Genomic DNA, 18,396 nt, shown 5'->3' with positions numbered 1-18,396 from the left:
TTAAAGCATCTTCAACATCTCACCAACAACATTTATGGAAGCATCAACAAAGGGGTAACTACTCGTAGACATTTGGCAAACTTTTGTGAACATCACTCGTTTGTCTCTTGTGTTGAGCCCCTTAAGGTTGAAGATGCACTTGACGACCCGGATTGGGTAAATGCCATGCATGAAGAACTCAACAACTTCACCCGCAACAAAGTATGGACTCTTGTGAAGAGACCCAAAGAACATCATAATGTCATTAGAACAAAGTGGATCTTTAAGAACAAACAAGATGAGCATGGACAAGTCACTAGAAACAAGGCAAGGTTAGTGGCACAAGGGTTCACCCAAGTTGAAGGTTTGGACTTCGGTGAAACCTTTGCCCCCGTTGCCCGTCTTGAGTCCATTCGTATCTTGCTTGCATATGCTTCACATCATGATTTTAAATTGTATCAAATGGATGTGAAGAGTGCATTTCTTAATGGTCCTCTTAAGGAGTTGGTGTATGTCAAACAACCTCCCGGTTTCGAAGATCCCGATCACCCCTCTCACGTTTATGAACTCCATAAGTCGCTCTATGGACTTAAACAAGCACCTCGTGCTTGGTATGATCACCTTACTGCGTTCTTAAGCGAGAAGGGGTTCCAGATCGGGTTAATAGATTCCACTCTCTTCACGAAGAGGGTAAAAGGAGAATTGTTTGTGTGCCAAATATATGTTGATGATATTATTTTTGGTTTCACTAACCATGCTATTAATGTTGAGTTTGAGAATCTTATGACCAAGGAATTTGCTATGAGCATGATGGGAGAGTTGAAGTTTTTCCTCGGATTTCAAGTGAAGCAATTGAGAGGAGGAACCTTCATCAACCAAGCAATTTATATTCAAGACATGCTCAAGAGGTTCAAAATGCAAGATGTTAAGCCCATGAAGACGCCCATGCCCACAAATGGCCAACTTAATCTTGATCCCAATGGTAAAGATGTGGATCAAAAGGTATATCGCTCTATGATCGATTCTTTGCTTTACCTTTGTGCATCTAGGCCGGATATTATGTTGAGTGTGTGTATGTGTGCAAGATTTCAATCCGCTCCCAAGGAGAGCCATTTTTCGGCAGTGAAAAGAATCCTTCGATATTTGGTTCATACCCCAAACTTGGGCCTTTGGTATCCCAAAGGAGCAACTTTCAAGTTATTGGGATATTCGGATTCGGATTGGGCCGGAGACAAGGTAGACCGCAAGTCCACTTCCGGGTCATGTCAATTCCTAGGGAGGTCATTGGTAAGTTGGTCTTCAAAGAAGCAGAATTGTGTGTCCCTTTCAACCGCCGAGGCCGAGTACATTGCCGCAGGAAGTTGTTGTGCACAATTATTATGGATGAGGCAAACTTTGATGGATTATGGTGTCAAATGTGACAAAGTGCCTCTATTTTGTGACAATGAAAGTGCAATCAAGATCGCCGACAATCCAGTGCAACATAGCCGAACCAAACATATTGAGATTCGTCATCACTTCATTCGAGATCATGTGGCCAAGGGAGACATTGATTTATTCCATGTCAACACCGAGAAGCAACTTGCCGACATTTTCACCAAGCCACTTGATGAAGCAAGATTCCGCGAGTTAAGGCATGAGCTGAATATCGTGGATATAAGTAACTTGGATTGAGGTTCTTGCATACACACACATACTCTACTAGTATCTTGTTTTAGATGTAGGCACCTAAGTAGGGGGAGCTAGCTCAACTAATGAGCTATCTTATCCTACTAGTGCATAAATTGAACAGAATCTTTCACATTAGCCATTTGAAGATGGCATTTGTGCTTCAAAGATGAGTATTGGTCTTGGGCCCAAGGTTCATATCTTCGCGGTGCCATACCAAACAAACTCAAACATGGTGGCTTCGGCCACCGCCCTCCGTTGGAGGTTGGATCTTTTTTTCTTTTTTTGTGTGGTTCTTCTTGTCCTTGTGTTCGTGTTTCGGTGTGTGTGTTTCTCGATTCTCTTCCAGTGCAAGTGCTACACATACTCCTTTCTAGTAGTGTTGGATGTCTTCTGCGATGTGTTCAGAAGTGAGGCGGAAATGCTCTTTGGGGTCTTGGTAAGAATTTGCATTTAGCCATAACCCAACAAGCTTCTTCCTGTCAAAATCCTCTAGATATACCCCGTGCCCACGGCCCTTGTACCGTGCGCACGGGGACCCCGTGCCCACGGCCCTTGTACCGTGCGCACGGGCCTCCGTGCGCACGGGGCCTTTAGCCCGTGCGCACGGGGTCTGCGGTTTCTGGCCCTGAAGAGGTGGGACGTGGGGGGGTTTGGGTTCTTTCCCACCCAGTCGCCCCCTCCACGCCCCAGATCGCCTCCAGGCTGCCGCCGTCGCCTCCTTGTCGCCGGTGCTCCTCCGTGCGCCGTGGGACTTCGCTGCTCCGTGGAGATCTCCCGGGATGGGGTCCTCCTCTGGTATCCCCCTCCCCTTGTCCTTCTTTTTCCTCCTTGGATCCTTATTAGTCTAGGGTTTCCTCCTCTACTAGTCTAGGCCAGTCATTCCCTTGTGATAGACTAGAATCGGATGGGCATTACTGTGGCGGTTCTCCCTGCCGCACTCACTCCCGGATCTCGATCTGGAAGTGGTTGCCGCTGGGCGAACCCCGTGTCCACGGGCCTTGTACCGTGCGCACGGGACCCCCGTGTCCACGGTGGTCAGACCCCCGTGTGCACGGGGTACACAGTGGTGCCAGTCTTGTTTCTTCTCTGTCTTCCATTCCTCGCCAGCTTCTCGAGCACTTGTACTTATTTGTGTCTCTCGTGTTTGTTGTGTTTTGTTGCTGTTGTGTTTCAGACTCTGCTGACAAGAGGTCCGAGCTCCGTCGCAAGCGCACCAAGGCAGGTTCCAGGGAATTCACTTTGGCTCTTCGTCAGCCGTCCGAAAGAATTGGTCAGGGCTCTGAGCTGGGCCGTGTTCGCCGTGCCGCTTCCAAGCAGCCAGTGATTGAAGCCTCCGAGGATTCAGAAGAGGAGTATGATTCGCAGGAAGATGCTCACTATGAGAACCCCGCAGATGCAGAGATAGAAGATGAGGATGATTCTGCTGATGATGTTGATGAGGAGGAAGGAGAGGAACATGTGCTCCCAGGAGGTCGGAATGTCAAAATCTACCTCTCTCTAAGTGGACCAAGCCAGAGCTTTGGGCTCGCAGGCAGGATTTCCCCTATGTGCCAAACACTGATGCAGGGGTTGACCCAAGATTCAAGAGTGATTTTCAACACCGTGTGTTCTCTGAGCTGATCATGACCAAGAAAAACAAGTTTGCCCCCCACAAGCAAATCAATGTGGAGGCTCTTCGGGACAATGATCATATCTATCCCGGTGTGTATAATGCTCTTGGGAGGCTTGGCTTGATCCCGTTCGTCGCCTTCCACCATCTGTTCAGTGAAGATCTTGTGATGCAGTTCTTTGCCACCGTATACTTCCACAGTGATGAGGCTCGCACTATGACTTGGATGTCTGGCACATATGAGTGTGAGGCCTCCATGGCCAAATTCTCTGACATCATTCCGTATCGGTTCTTTGCTGAGGAGCATCCTGAGTATGGCCGTGCTCGTGAGACAGGTAGAGACAAGGATGAGATTGCTTTTGCTTACAAGCCAGACAAGGCCTTCACCACCGGTTCTATCAAACATTTGAAGCCAACCTATGATACTATGCGTCACATTCTTAGGTACACGCTTAATCCTAAGACCGGGGACTCTCACAATCTGAGGAGCTCCATGTTGGACATCTTTGTCTACCTTCATGGCAAGAAGAAAGTGGATGTTCTGGACTTCATGTTCTTTGAGATCAGGCAGTGTGTTCAGGAGAACAAGTCATGCATCTATGCTCCGTTCATCCAAGCTTTGATTGAGTCTGTCTGTCCCGCCAGGTACATTGCCAAGTACCGCACCTCCTTTCCGAAGCGTGATGCCAACTGGCTTCCGGCTGCTCCTCCACCATATGTGCCTCCCAAGAAGGGGCGCAACCCCAGGCCTGAGGATCGTGCTACCTACACTGAGGGATGTTCATCCTATGTGCGGATTCCGCGTAGCGAAGGGAAGCAGGTTGCTACTGATGCCAGTTTCACCAGAGAGGAGAAGAAGTCTCTTCTGAAGACCGTGAGCAACATGTTCAAAATGTGTCAGTCCATTCAGCGCCGTCAGGTCAAGAAGATCAACAAGGGCAAGCTGGTGAGGCGTCAGAAGAAGGCTGAGCGTGCTGCAGCTGGTGAGGAGGTTGGTCCAGGGTCCGAGGACAACAACAGTGTGGTCACAGCTCGTTCTTTTCCCTTGGAGGGATGGCACTTTGATGATGATGATGATGATGCTTCGAGCGCACCTCCTCTTGTCTAGAGTCTCGTTAGCATCGCCTTTTCCCTTTTTGTTGTCTTGATGACAAAGGGGGAGAAGTGTTCTATTAGGGGCGTTTGCAGTTGGTTTCAGTTGGGTGAGATCTCAAGGCCTCGTTTGTTTTGGTTGTGTTTATTTGGCTTACTCTTATTTACTTGCTTTCGCGGTGTGGTCGTGAGCTACCTAGTCTATGTGAGAGACTATCTACTTTATGGAATTTATCTATGCTTATGTTGATATATCTTGTGGAGTATGATCAAGCTTCTATAGGTTAGTCTCACGTTTTCTGCTCACCACACTTGCATGTGATCTAGGCACCATGTTGGGTATTATTATGTTGATCGCATGCCTTGACAATGTGGATCTAGGGGGAGCCTCATATGTGTGTGCTTGATGCATAATCAAGCATTTTTTTCCTTGCACATATATAGGGGGAGCTCCTTTGATCAACTATTGTCGCATGGCTGTTTACTTAAGTTGTATCCTGTATGCCATGTCCTAACCATATTGTCATCAATGCACCAAAAAGGGGGAGATTGAAAGTGCAAGTATCACTTCGATTATATTTTGGTGTGATGACAATGTGGTTAGTGGAACTAATGTTGGTTGCTAAAGTTTATCTCAGGACTTTGGTTCCAAGGTGTCCATTGATGGAGGTGTGCGACCCCCCAGTCCAAAAAGATCAAAGGTGTGGTTACCGGCGACTCGAAGGTTTTTCGTTTTGGTTCGATTTGAGTCGTAGGTAAAACCGCACTATCAAGAGGGGTCTTCGTGGATTTAGTGTCGTGTGGGAATGCCTCCAAGACAGATACACCAGCCCTCCTACACCTCCTCAGATATTCCACTTATTGTGTGCTTTGCCGTGGTGTCCTGTGATGTTTCATCAGAAATCTTCTGGACACCCCGTGTGCACGGGGTAGTCAGAATATTTCGGGACACCCCGTGCGCACGGGGTCTCTGACCCCCGTGCGCACGGGGTACCTCGAAACTCACTGGACACCCCGTGCGCACGGGGCTGACTTGGCCCGTGCGCACGGGGTCCAACGGGCAGAAACCCCCTCCCGGCCAAGAACACTATATAAGCCCCCTTCTTCCTCCTCCATCCCTCAACCCTAATGTCTTGTTGAGCTCCTCCATTGCTACACCCCATTTTGCTCACTACTCTCAATCCCTCCACCCAATCTTGTTGAAACTTTGGGGATTGGGAGAGCAAGACCCGATCTACACTTTGACCAAACCAAATCGCGTTCCCCACAACATTCATCCACCATGACTTGTTACTCTTGGAGCTTGGGCTCCTAGGCGGTTAGAGGTTCCTCCGGAAGCTTCCTTGCTTGTGGTGTGCTCCGGAGAAGTTTGTAAAGGTGTGGTGGTCGCCTTCAAGACCAACCCCGAGTGATTCGAGGCTCATCCGTTGGGGGTGACTCGAAGGAGATTACGGTGAGCCTTCGGTGGCGTTCCGCAAGCTTTGGCTCCGGCACCGCTCCAAACGGAGAGTAGCTCTTCCCCAAGGAAGAGTGAACTTCGGGATAAAATCCGCGTCCTCGTCTCACTTGTGGTTAATCCTTTCCCGCACTTTACTTAGCCTTGTATGCTTGTTGGCTTGCTAATTAGTTTGTTGCCTAGCATATTTAGCTTAGAGCTTGCTTGTCATATAGGTTGTGTTCACCTAGTTGCATATCTAGTGAACCCTTTTTATCCGCTAAGGCTTAAAATTGACAAGAAAAAGTAAAATTTGTAGTCTCCTATTCACCCCCCCCTCTAGTCGACCGTATCGATCCTTTCAACAGTTTCTACAATAGCAAATACAGTCCCACTGGTGAGTAATTATTTTGACTTCCTTTCCATCATAATAGTTTATTTATCTTTTGTTCTGTTTTGTGATTTCACTAGATATTGATGAATGTGTTCATAAGGAAGCCCAGTCATGCCATGGAATTTGTGAAAATATGCCTGGAACATTTTACTGCCGCTGCCCTGATGGGACATATGGGAACCCCTCTATAGAAGGGGGCTGTATCAAGATCACGGATTACTCTGCAGGTGACAACCGCTATATAGCATTGATTACCTGTACTATGATTTTGTATAATCTTGTATTTGTATGCACAATCATATTGCTAGTAACATTCTGTTGGTACAGATTGGTAACCGTTCACTGATTAATTCATGTCAATTAATAAGTATGATCCACTCCAAATATATTATCTAACTACATCGCTGGAATGTTACCTCGAACCATTTTTGTCAAGATGGCAGATGCGGACATATGTGTGAGAAGAAAAAGTTATATATTCCCTTTTTTTCTTACATTCCACTACTGTTGTTTCTGTTGCAATCTTACATCCACCCCAACTATCTTTAAGATGTTCAATCTTGATGTTCATAGTTGGCAAGACTGAAACCTATCATGGCTATTCACTAATGAACTAGTCATTTGGCAATGGCAACCCACTTCCACTCTGCTATTTATTTTGAGATTACCCCCTACAACTTTTGGAAGTTTGGAGCTTATGAAATCTCATCATACACTGCAGAGAAAATAGAAAATTGATAAAATGTATAGCTGTTTGTACCATCAAGTTACGTAATGTTATTTTCATACTTTTCAGGTTTAATCATAGGCATAGTAATCAGCAGTGTCTCAATTTTGCTTCTGGCACTTAGCGCTCCATTTGTTACACGTATGGTGAAGCTAAGGAAGGTGAAGAAAATGAGAGAAAAGTTATTCAACCAAAATCATGGGTTGCTATTGCAGCAGTTAATATCACAAAAGGCAGATATTGGTGAAAGGATGATGTTTACCTTGGGGGATATAGAAGGCCACGAACAATTTTGACAAGTCTCGTGAGGTTGGTGGCGGCGGACATGGTGTCGTGTATAAAGGAATTCTAGACCTACATGTTGTTGCCATCAAGAAATCAAAGATTGTAGTACAAAGGGAAATCGATGAATTCATCAATGAGGTTGCTATTCTTTCTCAAATCAACCATAGAAATGTGGTGAAGCTCCTGGGATGCTGCCTTGAGACAGAAGTGCCTCTGTTGGTTTATGAGTTCATTTCAAATGGAACCCTATACCACCATCTTAATGTTGAAGGACCAAAATCACTATCATGGGATGATTGTTTAAGGATTGCACTTGAGATTGCTAGAGCTCTAGCCTATCTGCACTCGGCTACTTCAATGCCCATATTTCATAGAGATATCAAGTCCTCCAACATACTTCTGGATGAGAGCTTAACAGCAAAGGTGTCGGACTTTGGAGCCTCAAGGTACATCCCAATTGATCAAACGGCAGTGATGACAGCTGTTCAAGGAACACTTGGTTATTTAGACCCCATGTACTATTACACAGGTCGACTAACAGACAAGAGCGATGTTTTCAGTTTCGGTGTTCTCCTTATAGAATTGCTAACCAGGAAGAAACCATATGTGTATAGATCAGATAACGATGCCAGCCTTGTTGCCCATTTCGTCTCATCACTCAAAAAAGGCGATCTTGCTGACATAGTAGACCCACAAGTCATGGAAGAAGAAGATGATGGAGAGCTCCAAGAAGTAGCCATGCTAGCGGCGATGTGCACGAGATTGGAAGGAGAGAGCCGACCAACAATGAAGGAAGTGGAGATGGCCCTTGAAAACTTGCGAGCCAGAAAGAATCCTGCCCCATATAATTCAGCATCAAAGAGATACGACGGTGATCAGATTGCTGCGCATTATAAGTCAATTGAAGATTTACTCGCCAAGAAGGATATGCCTGTTGAAGGGGATGCCGAGGCATCGAGCAGACAATATACTACTATGGAAGAGGAAATCTTGCTGTCAGCAAGGTACCCCAGATGATCTCTTTTGGGCCTGAACAAAGGAGAAGGCTCTGTTTGTATGACAATGAGCAAATATTCTTCATAATGATACGCTTTGAGAAAAAAAGTTCAAATATTCCTGCGTTATTGTGCTGAAGTCATGAATTTGATAGTTTTTCTGTATATGTCAGTTGAATCATGAAGTCCATTAGAGGCAGGTTCGAGAGAAAAGTGTTACTTGGAGGCATGAAGTCCAATAGACCTGTGTTTTTGTGTATGTCAGTTGAATCTAGGTTTTCTTTGTCTTGGGTTTAATTATTCCGTTTGTGTCAGTGAAAGCGTAAAGTTGGCGTTCGTTTTCGCTACGGGATGGCGCTATCGTGGATGTACCGTCATCACACACACGCACGTGCACTGCACGTGAGGACATCTCGTCGAACATCTCGCGCGGCGCCGGCCCCAAATCGGCGCTCGGTGGAGAGAACTACCGGTGGGAGGAGCGGCGTGCGGCGATGCTGGCCAGAACTCATGGATCCCAAGGCCGCCGCCCGCCGCAGGAAGGCAAACTCCGGCCGCTTCCTGGCTGGTGTGGACACGGCGGCGCCTAGCTCTGCCGGGCGAGCCGGTCGGCGGAGAGGGCAGGCCAGCGGCACCGACGTCGTCTTCATCCCATTGGCAAAGGTTCCGTTTAATCTATACTTGCTTGCCTACCCCCTTTCTTCGATTTGCATTCACACTTCTAGAGATTTATTTTATTTTATCTGGAGCTGAGACACATGTGAACAGGGAAGCTCCATGGCATCTTCCAAGCAAAGAACAAAAAGTCACAGCTCCTGCTCGTGCTCCACTTGTCCACAAGATCAAACCTACCCACTATCCAAGCCCAAATGTTAGCCAAATCAGTGCAGTACGTAGTAAAATGTTCTATGACCACCGAGCGAGGGCAAATCCTGCAACAGCTGGTCACCTAATTTAGCCTTTCCCATCAGTAGTGTCGTAATCATGGGGCCATCTTTGAGTGGAAGTCATGTGGAACGTGCTATTATAATCACTCAACCTGGGTGTTAGGCTGGGATTGAGATCCAGTGACATGCCATGAGCATGTCACCGGTGAACAGTATGGTAACATGCGCCCTATATTCCACCATCCGATTGAGAATGTCCAATGCTGACCATTTTCTTCTTAAAGAAAGCACTAGCCGCCTGGCTAGTTGGTAGCCCAAACGAATCAAGTCGTCGTGCACGCGCCTTGAATTCCTCGGACTGCGCATGCGGTAGGTGTAGACTGCAGACAGAGTACCAGAGGGTAGATTGGTTAAGTGGTGCTTGATTGGCTTGGAGGATGGGGATGAGAAGAACAGTCCACGAACATCACCACCTTTTTGTGGAGATTGAGCTAGCCGCAGCTGCATCTATGGAGAGGTTAGTGAGCAGGCGAGTTGTGCTTCTGTGGCGGCATCGGCATCTCCTACCCCTTCGGGATTGAGGCCGGCTGCTACCGCGACGGCATCAACCTCACCTGCGACCACTCATACCGGCCGCCCAAGCTGTTCCTGGGCGACGACACCGTGGAGGTGCTCGAGATCTCCATTCCTGGCGGCACGGTGCGCGTCAACAGCAGTAGCATTGCGCTGTCACCAGCAGCAGGGGCACCAGGCAAGGCCAACAGCACAGCGAAGTACCACACATGGAGTGGGCTCAGAAGGGGCGGCCCGTTCTTCGTCTCGCCGGAGAAGAACAAGTTCCTGGTGATAGATTATGTGGGATCGTCTAGGCTAGATCATTAAGGGTAGATGGGAGGAGTAGTAGTAGATACCTTCACTTTGATTCGAGGAGGTCCTGATACCGGCCATGGTGACGGTGGCAGGTGGTAGCAGAGAGTGCGTGAGTGGCGGCGGTGGAGCTTCCCATCGCTTCAGTGCCTCCCTTTGGATCGGACAGGGTTAGGAGTGGGGAACAGTGGCGGTGACGAACCTCGTACCTCGTGCCCCGGTCCCCACCTCCTCTTTATAGCACTGCGCGACAGGGGCCCACCAGCCTTGCTTGGGCTGGACGCCCCCGATCAGGGCATGGGTCAAGGGCCCAATGAGCCGTTGGGCCCATTGGTGGAGAGATCAACCTAACATTCTCCCCTTTGATCTCATCATTATACTTTTAACTTTATACTTTGAAATAACTCTTTTCAAAGTACTCGTTCCATCACAGATTTGCATGTAGAGCATGTCTCATCATCACAGTTCATTCCCGATAGAATCAACACCTACAACACACTCCTCTGTTTTGAAACAGATTCTTTAACCTTGGGCCCTTTTATTGTCCGGAAATCTTAGACTATACCATAAAACCCATGTCGACTGTGTGTTCTCCGAACACACTGGGCGGCAAGCCTTTAATAAGCAGATATGCAAACACTTGTCTGTTGCTTTTATACTTCAAGCATTTCTACATAATTCCGGACTTTCTCCTTTACAACGCATAACTCTGTGTCAGTGTGTTTGGCGTCAACACTTGACTCGTTGTCATAGGAGGGAAAAACTTAAAATGGTTATCGCTGTTGTCAACCATTATCAACACCGGGTACAGGTATACTTAACCATTTTGCGTGTCCCTCAGCCTCATATCAAGCTATAACATATTTTGCATCGCATTGATGGTAATTATTTCATTCTTTGGAGCTTTTCCACACCAAAACTCCAAGTGTGAAAATTAGCGACAATTGTGGATTTCGCTATACATTTCACAACTCCTGTCTTTGTACTCACAATCTTTTGAGAGTACTTATTTCTTTCAGCATGAGGTCGATATCTTTGAGTCCATTCCAGTGATCTATATATAGACTGGACATTGCCAAAACAACCCAGATACGTGAACTATGTCATGGTAATATATTGAGCTTCAACAGCTGAAGCATATGGCACCATATCCGTTTTCAATCTTTTCTCATCAACTTTTGAAACACCATAGTTTCCAGTTCCATTATCCTTGACTATAAGAACATGTGTAGGCTTTCTCGCATGCATACTTTAGAGACCTTTCTAAGCATGTCCATGCGACATTACTAATACCCCTTTTATTCTTTTCTTGGTGAATCTCGATAATTATAACGAGAGACTCTACCGAGAACATTCTTTTGAACTTTGAGAACAAGAACTTCTTTTCTTCTCCTGCAGTAGATTGACATGACCACTAGCAAGTAGGACGTCATCCACATGCACAGGATTATGAAATGAATTTCCCATTCTATAACTTTGCATGGATACAATTGTCCTCTCATTTTCTTTAACCCAAAACAACATTTGATTGCTTTAGTCCATAAAAGACTTCTTCAGGCAGTATCCCCTGTGTTCTTTACTTTCATCTGATGTAACTCAGATCATAATATCTTTCATCTGATGTAACTCAGATCATGATGTGCTACCAACACTTATTGTAATCTATTCAGTGTAAACGCGCAAAAACCTTTCAATTTAAGTCGTGTTTTACACCTTTACGTATTTCCTTTGGAGTCACATTGACCTTGTAGACCCTTTAGAGCCTACTGTTTTGGCTCCATTGGAAATTACTTATGAGTCCCAAACATCGTCGGGATTCACCAATTTTATTTCATCTCACATAGTCTCTTATCATTTATACAAACAAACACTTCTCGAAACTCGATTGAGCGCTTTAAATGAGGTAGGATCTACCTCCATTAACATAGACTTTATAGTAATCAGAAGTACATGATTTTCTCATTCCTTGAGACCATCTGTGTGTCTCAGGTACTGGCACTTCTTTCATATGGGGTTGTTATTGCTCTGTCATTGCCAAGAGGCAATCTCATTGTATAGTCTTTCATTTCCAAGAGGCAATAGGTTTTACAGGGACCTTTATCACAAGATCCATGTTTACTCATTCCTCCTTTATACAGAAAACAACAGGTGTTGTATAGGTCATACAACATGCTCCCCCAGATTACTCCATCTTCACTAAAAATGGCGTATCTTTAAACTTTATTATTTGGGTTTATTCTGTTAAAACTTTCTTATTTATGGCACTTTAAGCACCGTCTTAGCATTCCTTAGTATGCTTTCAAAATGGAATACATGTATTTCTTTTCTTTAGGGGTATTATTATGACCGCCGTACTCCCCCAGACGATCACATTCTTCATTCATGGATCACCTTAGATGCATAATGTGCATCACATTATCTAAAGTATAGGGGAGTTTCATCATTCTTAGATTATCTCATATTTCTTTCTCCCCCTTGAAATGTGGCAAGAACTTTTTTGCCACAATTTCGAAAAACCATTCATAACTCTTGTGAATTGAGGAAACTTTGATTATCTACTTCATTTAACTGATTACTTCATACGTAATGAAGTTATCTGTTAACTGGTATGGGAGTATTTTTTCCTCATTCCATTTCAGAAACTCAACAGAGTTCTTTATAATTAGTACTTTTGCAAGTCGCACTTACATATCATTTTTATCTTTAGGTTCGTCTGTAACTTTTATTCTCTTTGGATTTATTGAGTGCTTAATGACCGATGTACATTCGATACTAGGAAAGCATAATAGCTACTCCATACTTTTCTCCCAGAGTGGGACATATTAAAAGCACATGAGTCATCATATCTTTCTCCTGTCATACAGGATAAGTCCTTTGCCAAAATTTCTCCCGCCATACAGGATTTTTGACATAATACTATGTCAACTTTACCCAGTTACGCAGGTATTTTTCCAGACTTTTCCCGCCATGCCGGTTTTATCATAATCATCTTTTCCCGCTATGCGGGTAATTCCCTATAAGGGACATAAATGACAGAATTGGCTCTTTTGACCGCATATTCAATAATCAAATTCAAAAATAAATCCGAATGCTCTTTGACACACATGCTTGATCCGACGTTGGTCAAATTAAACACGCATGTTGTTTGTTTCATCTCAAATCATGTTGACTGAAAAATCTTCTTCATAGAGAGTACATGAAAGACATTCGTCAACCAAGACTCTCAATGATCTATCTCTTTTCTTTTCTTGGATCAATATCCAAGAATTCTTTCTCTTTTGAAGCCATTCTTTAGAGAGAACATATTCCCTCACGTTATGACCTTTCTTGGTCATCTTTCGGGTCACAAGTACCCAGCCATTCGCTTTCACGAATGAAGGCATGGAAAACTTTTAGTCTGAGAAAACTTAGCCAATAATCAACAATAATGAGCATAAAAATAACCCTACGTTGGTCTGGTTAAAAAAATATGCACATTAAACTTTTGAAACTTTCTTTTATATTCTAAATCATCGTTGTGGAAGAATTAGAATAAAACATCACCTCTTTACATTAATTGCACATCACCGTTGGGCAGAAATGGAAAAAACGCATAACTCATAAATAATGTGATGATAAAATTTCTATTAAGTAACTTTGCTAAGAAAATAATCATCATTATCATATTGCAGCGGAAAACTAGCAATATACATTTCTCAATCTTTATCAAATTCTCTGAAAATTGGGCAGAGATTTGAACTTTTAACTATAAGACTCATTGAATTATAATATTGTCATCTTCAACGTTGGTCAGAAAATAACAATACTATAATTAAACTTAAATCAAATATCTTTCTACTGAAGCTATCTGAATCTGATTTCACCCACAAGTGAAAAAACTTCTATCAAAAACCGTTCTTCCAATTAAATTTCTTGTTGGTTCAAATTTAATTGGAGGATAAAACTTTTACTTTCTTTGTAAAAGAGCACTATTAATTATTTAGGCAGCGGAAAAACATGAATAAAAACTCATGAACTTTTAATTCTTTACAGAAACTTTTCTTTGACAAAAAAAAATTCATGGACTTTATTATTTTCTTTATAAAATTCATGAACATTTCCTTTTCTGAAAAATTTCATTCTCAGAAACATTTTATGTTTACTTTTCTATTTTCTAAACAAAAAAAATTCTTTGAATAATTGTGAATAGAAAGAAAACTGTACTGCAATTAGCCCAAAACTGGACAGGAAAAGCAAAAACAAAACAGAAAAAACAGCAGCCCAGCCGGCCGGCCTCGGCCCAGCGCGCGCACGGCTCGCCGCCCACGGCCTGCGGGCGAGCTCCACGGCTCGCTGGTGGAAGCTGGTGCTGGCGGTTGCGGCCTGGTGCAATGGCCCAGCTTCCACCAGCGCTTTCGGCCCAGTGGCCCAGGGCTGAACTAGGGTTTTAATCCCAGCCGTCCTTTCTCATCGGACGGTCTCCCGCTCGTTTAGGACGAACAAAACCGAGAGAGAGCTCCCGTCCGAGACCTAGCGCCTCCTTTCTGTTTCTCTCTCTCTCTCTTCTGTCGCCAGTGACGGCGAGACAGGGGAGCTGCGCCCCGGCCTACCGCCCCGGCCGCCGGCGACGGCGGCGAGAGCCACCACAGCCGCGCGCACCTCCTTTTCCCTTCCCCCTTTTCTTTCCACTCTCTCTCTCTCTCTCGCCGCCATCTCCTTGTTCTGTTTACTGTGAGAGAGAGAGACGCAGCAGAGATGCGACCTCCGCAGCTCCCTGGCTGCGCGATGGCGACCGGAGCGGCAGCGCCCCTCCCGGCCCTCTTGCCGGTGTGCGCGTGCTCCCGAAGGAGCGCGCGCCGCCGTCAAGCGGCCCGGTTGCGGTGCCCTGTCCCCCTTTGGGGTCTCTGTTCTTCTTCCCGGTGCCTCGCTAGGCGATGCGCGCCGGGATCGAGAGGAACGGCGCGGCACAGCGGCGGCGCACAACTCTGAGGAGTGATTCAAGATTTTTCTTTTTGTGTGGTTCGGATTCGATCCGATCTGGTGAGGGGAGGGGTTTTCTTTTCTGTTCTCTACCCGAAAACAAGCCTAGTTGACATCTGATACCATTGATAGATTCTGTGGGATCGTCTAGGCTAGATCATTAAGGGTAGATGGGAGGAGTAGTAGGAGATACCTTCACTTTGATTCGAGGAGGTCCTGATACCGGCCATGGTGACGGTGGCAGGTGGTAGCAGAGAGTGCGTGAGTGGCGGCGGTGGAGCTTCCCATCGCTTCAGTGCCTCCCTCTGGATCGGATAGGGTTAGGAGTGGGGAACAGTGGCGGTGACAAACCTCGTACCCCGTGCCCCTGGTCCCCACCTCCTCTTTATAGTACTGCGTGACAGGGGCCCACCAGCCTTGCTTGGGCTGGACGCCCCCGATCAGGGCATGGGTCAAGGGCCCAATGAGCCGTTGGGCCCATTGGTGGAGAGATCAACCTAACACCTGGTGCTGTCTTGCAGCAACGTCCAGGTCCTCCTCCTCGCGGAGGACAACAGCACCGTCAACGCCTGTGCCACTTACTGCCCACCGGCCCCAGGAAAGGGCCAGCCTTTTCAGTTCCCCTTGAGCAAGGATTGCTCCGGCATTGGCTGCTGCAGTGCTGCCATCCCCAAAGGCTACACCTCTTACAGCATCCAGGTCCAGCCCCCTGGCAATGTTTCTGAATTCGATGCAGACTCTTCAGTCTACATAGCCGAGGAAGGCTCCTATAATGTCACGCGCCTGATATTCGAAACTGTAAACACTCTTCCAGTCTTGCTGGACTGGGTGATCAGCAACTCAACATGTGGCAAGGAGCTTCTTGGCACGCCTACATCTGGGTGCCGTAGCAGCAGCAGCTCCTGTCAGAACTATACGAGCTTTGCTTACAAAGGGTACCGCTGTCGCTGCTCTGCTGGCTATCAAGGCAACCCTTATGTTGTGGATGGATGCCAAGGTATACAAGTTGAATTCACCTGGTTTTATTACACAGTTCTTATGCAAATTAGGTTGATCTGAGGACAGCTTAGTGCCTATAATTAGGTATAATTTCATGGGCCACATATGTGGCTAGTTTATCAGTTTTGTTTATGGTGCTTCTTTGTTGTTTGATTAGACATTGATGAGTGTGCGCACTGGGAACTCCACTCATGCTACGGAACCTGCATAAATATGCCTGGAGCGTTTCGCTGCCAATGCCCTGATGAGACCTGCGGGAATCCCTTCATGAAAGGGGGGTGCATCAAGAACAAGAAATCCTCTCAAGGTAACAAAACTACACATCAGTAATTACTTAAAATATGTATTCATCTGATCACAACTCAATATGTGAGTTAAATTATGTAGTAATCCTTCAATTATTTGATGACACTCAGTAATCTGAAATCTGTACCATTTTTACTTGCCTGCATCAACTTATTGATGAGATCTGAAAGCTGATATTATACATGAGAATGCTTACATAACCCATTATGTTCCTTGCTGAATATCTTCTGCTCTTATATTTTTGTTACTTGCATGCATAAAAAGTACCCTCTTGTTCCAAAAAATCTGATTCTGATCATCTTCATAAGTTCAGATTTATGGTCTCCAGTGATCACTTTGACATTACAGCCTTGTACTGCAGGGAGGGAAGTTTAATGATAACTTATCACTGCATTTTCAGTCTAGCACTTTAGGCAGATATTTTAGTAGAGTTTGATAAGTTGCTTTTCTATAAATAAAACTAGCCTGGTTAGCAAAGGCATGTGTGCATTCTTGAATATAATATAGCATCATAGTGACAAGAGCAAGGTTAGCTAAAAATTGATAAAGCTCTATGGTCCCAAACATATAAAGATAGCTAAAGTAGGTAATTTGCTTAGAACAATGTTACTCAGCTTAATTTACTAAATCTAATTGCATACTGCAAACCTTTAGTTGGTGGTAGAAATTAATCTTTGGTTCTAAATCTTGTGACGCAGGATTTCATAAAAAAACATAAATTTAGTGCACACTGTTTCCTTTTAGTAAGATATGGGGTACGGATGCAATATCTGATTCCATTTCTCCAAATAATGCAGGTTTAAGCATAGGCCTAGTAGCCAGTGGTGGGTCAATTCTTGTGCTTCTGGCTTTTGGTGCTCCCTTTGTGACACGTAAGATCAAGCAACAGAAGGCCAAAAAAAGAAAAGACAAGTTTTTCAAGCAAAATCATGGGTTGCTATTTCAGCAGTTAGTATCACAAAGAGCTGATATGGGTGAACGAATGATCATCACCCTAGCAGAGCTAGAGAAGGCCACAAACAATTTTGACAAAACTCGTGAGGTTGGCGGTGGAGGACATGGCATTGTGTATAAAGGCATTCTGGATCTACAAGTTGTAGCCATCAAGAAATCAAAGATTATCGTACAGAGAGAAATCGATGACTTTATTAATGAGGTTGCAATTCTTTCCCAAATCAACCATAGGAATGTCGTAAAGCTTATTGGATGTTGTCTCGAGGCAGAAGTCCCATTGTTGGTTTATGAGTTCATTTCAAATGGAACTCTTGAGCATCATCTGCACGTAGAAGGATCGGTATCACTCTCATGGAACGACCGGTTGAGGATTGCACTTGAGATCTCTACAGCTCTGGCCTATCTACATTCAGCTGCTTCAATACCAGTGTATCACAGAGATATTAAGTCCGCCAACATACTTCTTGACGAAAGCTTAACAGCCAAGGTATCAGACTTTGGGGCTTCAAAGTTTATTCCTATTGATCAAACGGGGGTGACTACTGCGGTTCAAGGAACCATTGGCTACTTGGATCCCATGTACTATTACACTGGCCGTCTAACAGACAAGAGCGATGTCTTCAGCTTTGGCGTGCTTCTCGTAGAACTGCTTACCAGGAAGAGGCCACTCGCCTATGATTCTGTGGATGGCGATAGTCTTGTTCTGCATTTTGCCTCGCTGGTTACGGGAAGCGTGCTGGCTGACTTGCTGGATCCTCAGGTCATGGAAGAGGAAGACGGAGAGGTCCAGGAGGTAGCTGCGCTGGCAGCAAAGTGCGTGAGGTTGAACGGAGAAGACCGGCCGGCGATGAGAGAAGTCGAGATGACGCTCGAAAACCTGCGGATCAAGAGGAAGCAAGCTGCGCGTGATGCAAAATCTAGGAGGTATGATGATGATGGCCAATTCTCTATCGACGACACGGCAACTGAAGGGGACACCGAGGAGCCAAGTGGGGAGTACACCGTGGAAGAGCGAATCTTGTTGTCGGAGAGGTATCCTCGATGATGATCTGTTTTGGCCTGAAGAACAACTCTACTGCATGGTTCCTTGTAATACATGTCAAGTCAAAGGACGTCTTCGGATGATTTTGCTGAGGAGGAAACCTAGTTCTTGTTCAATTGTAAATCTTTCTGGAAACAATTTGGTAGCGACATTTCCTTGATTCGGATGATTTTGTACATTTCATGTGAACGTTAA

The 18,396-nt window shown here is 45.3% G+C and overlaps 2 pseudogenes; both read left to right on the top strand.

Annotated features, from left to right (window-relative positions):
* LOC123169734 (wall-associated receptor kinase 3-like) overlaps positions 1-15,590 on the top strand; it is a 27,376-nt pseudogene extending 11,786 nt beyond the window's left edge.
* LOC123169735 (wall-associated receptor kinase 5-like) lies at positions 8,857-18,396 on the top strand (annotated as a pseudogene).

The sequence above is a fragment of the Triticum aestivum genome, chromosome 7D (genome assembly GCF_018294505.1).
Source record: "Triticum aestivum cultivar Chinese Spring chromosome 7D, IWGSC CS RefSeq v2.1, whole genome shotgun sequence".
NCBI classification, from domain to species: domain Eukaryota; kingdom Viridiplantae; phylum Streptophyta; class Magnoliopsida; order Poales; family Poaceae; genus Triticum; species Triticum aestivum.
Note: the sequence above shows the minus strand (reverse complement) of the source record. Positions and strands in the feature narration are given on the sequence as shown.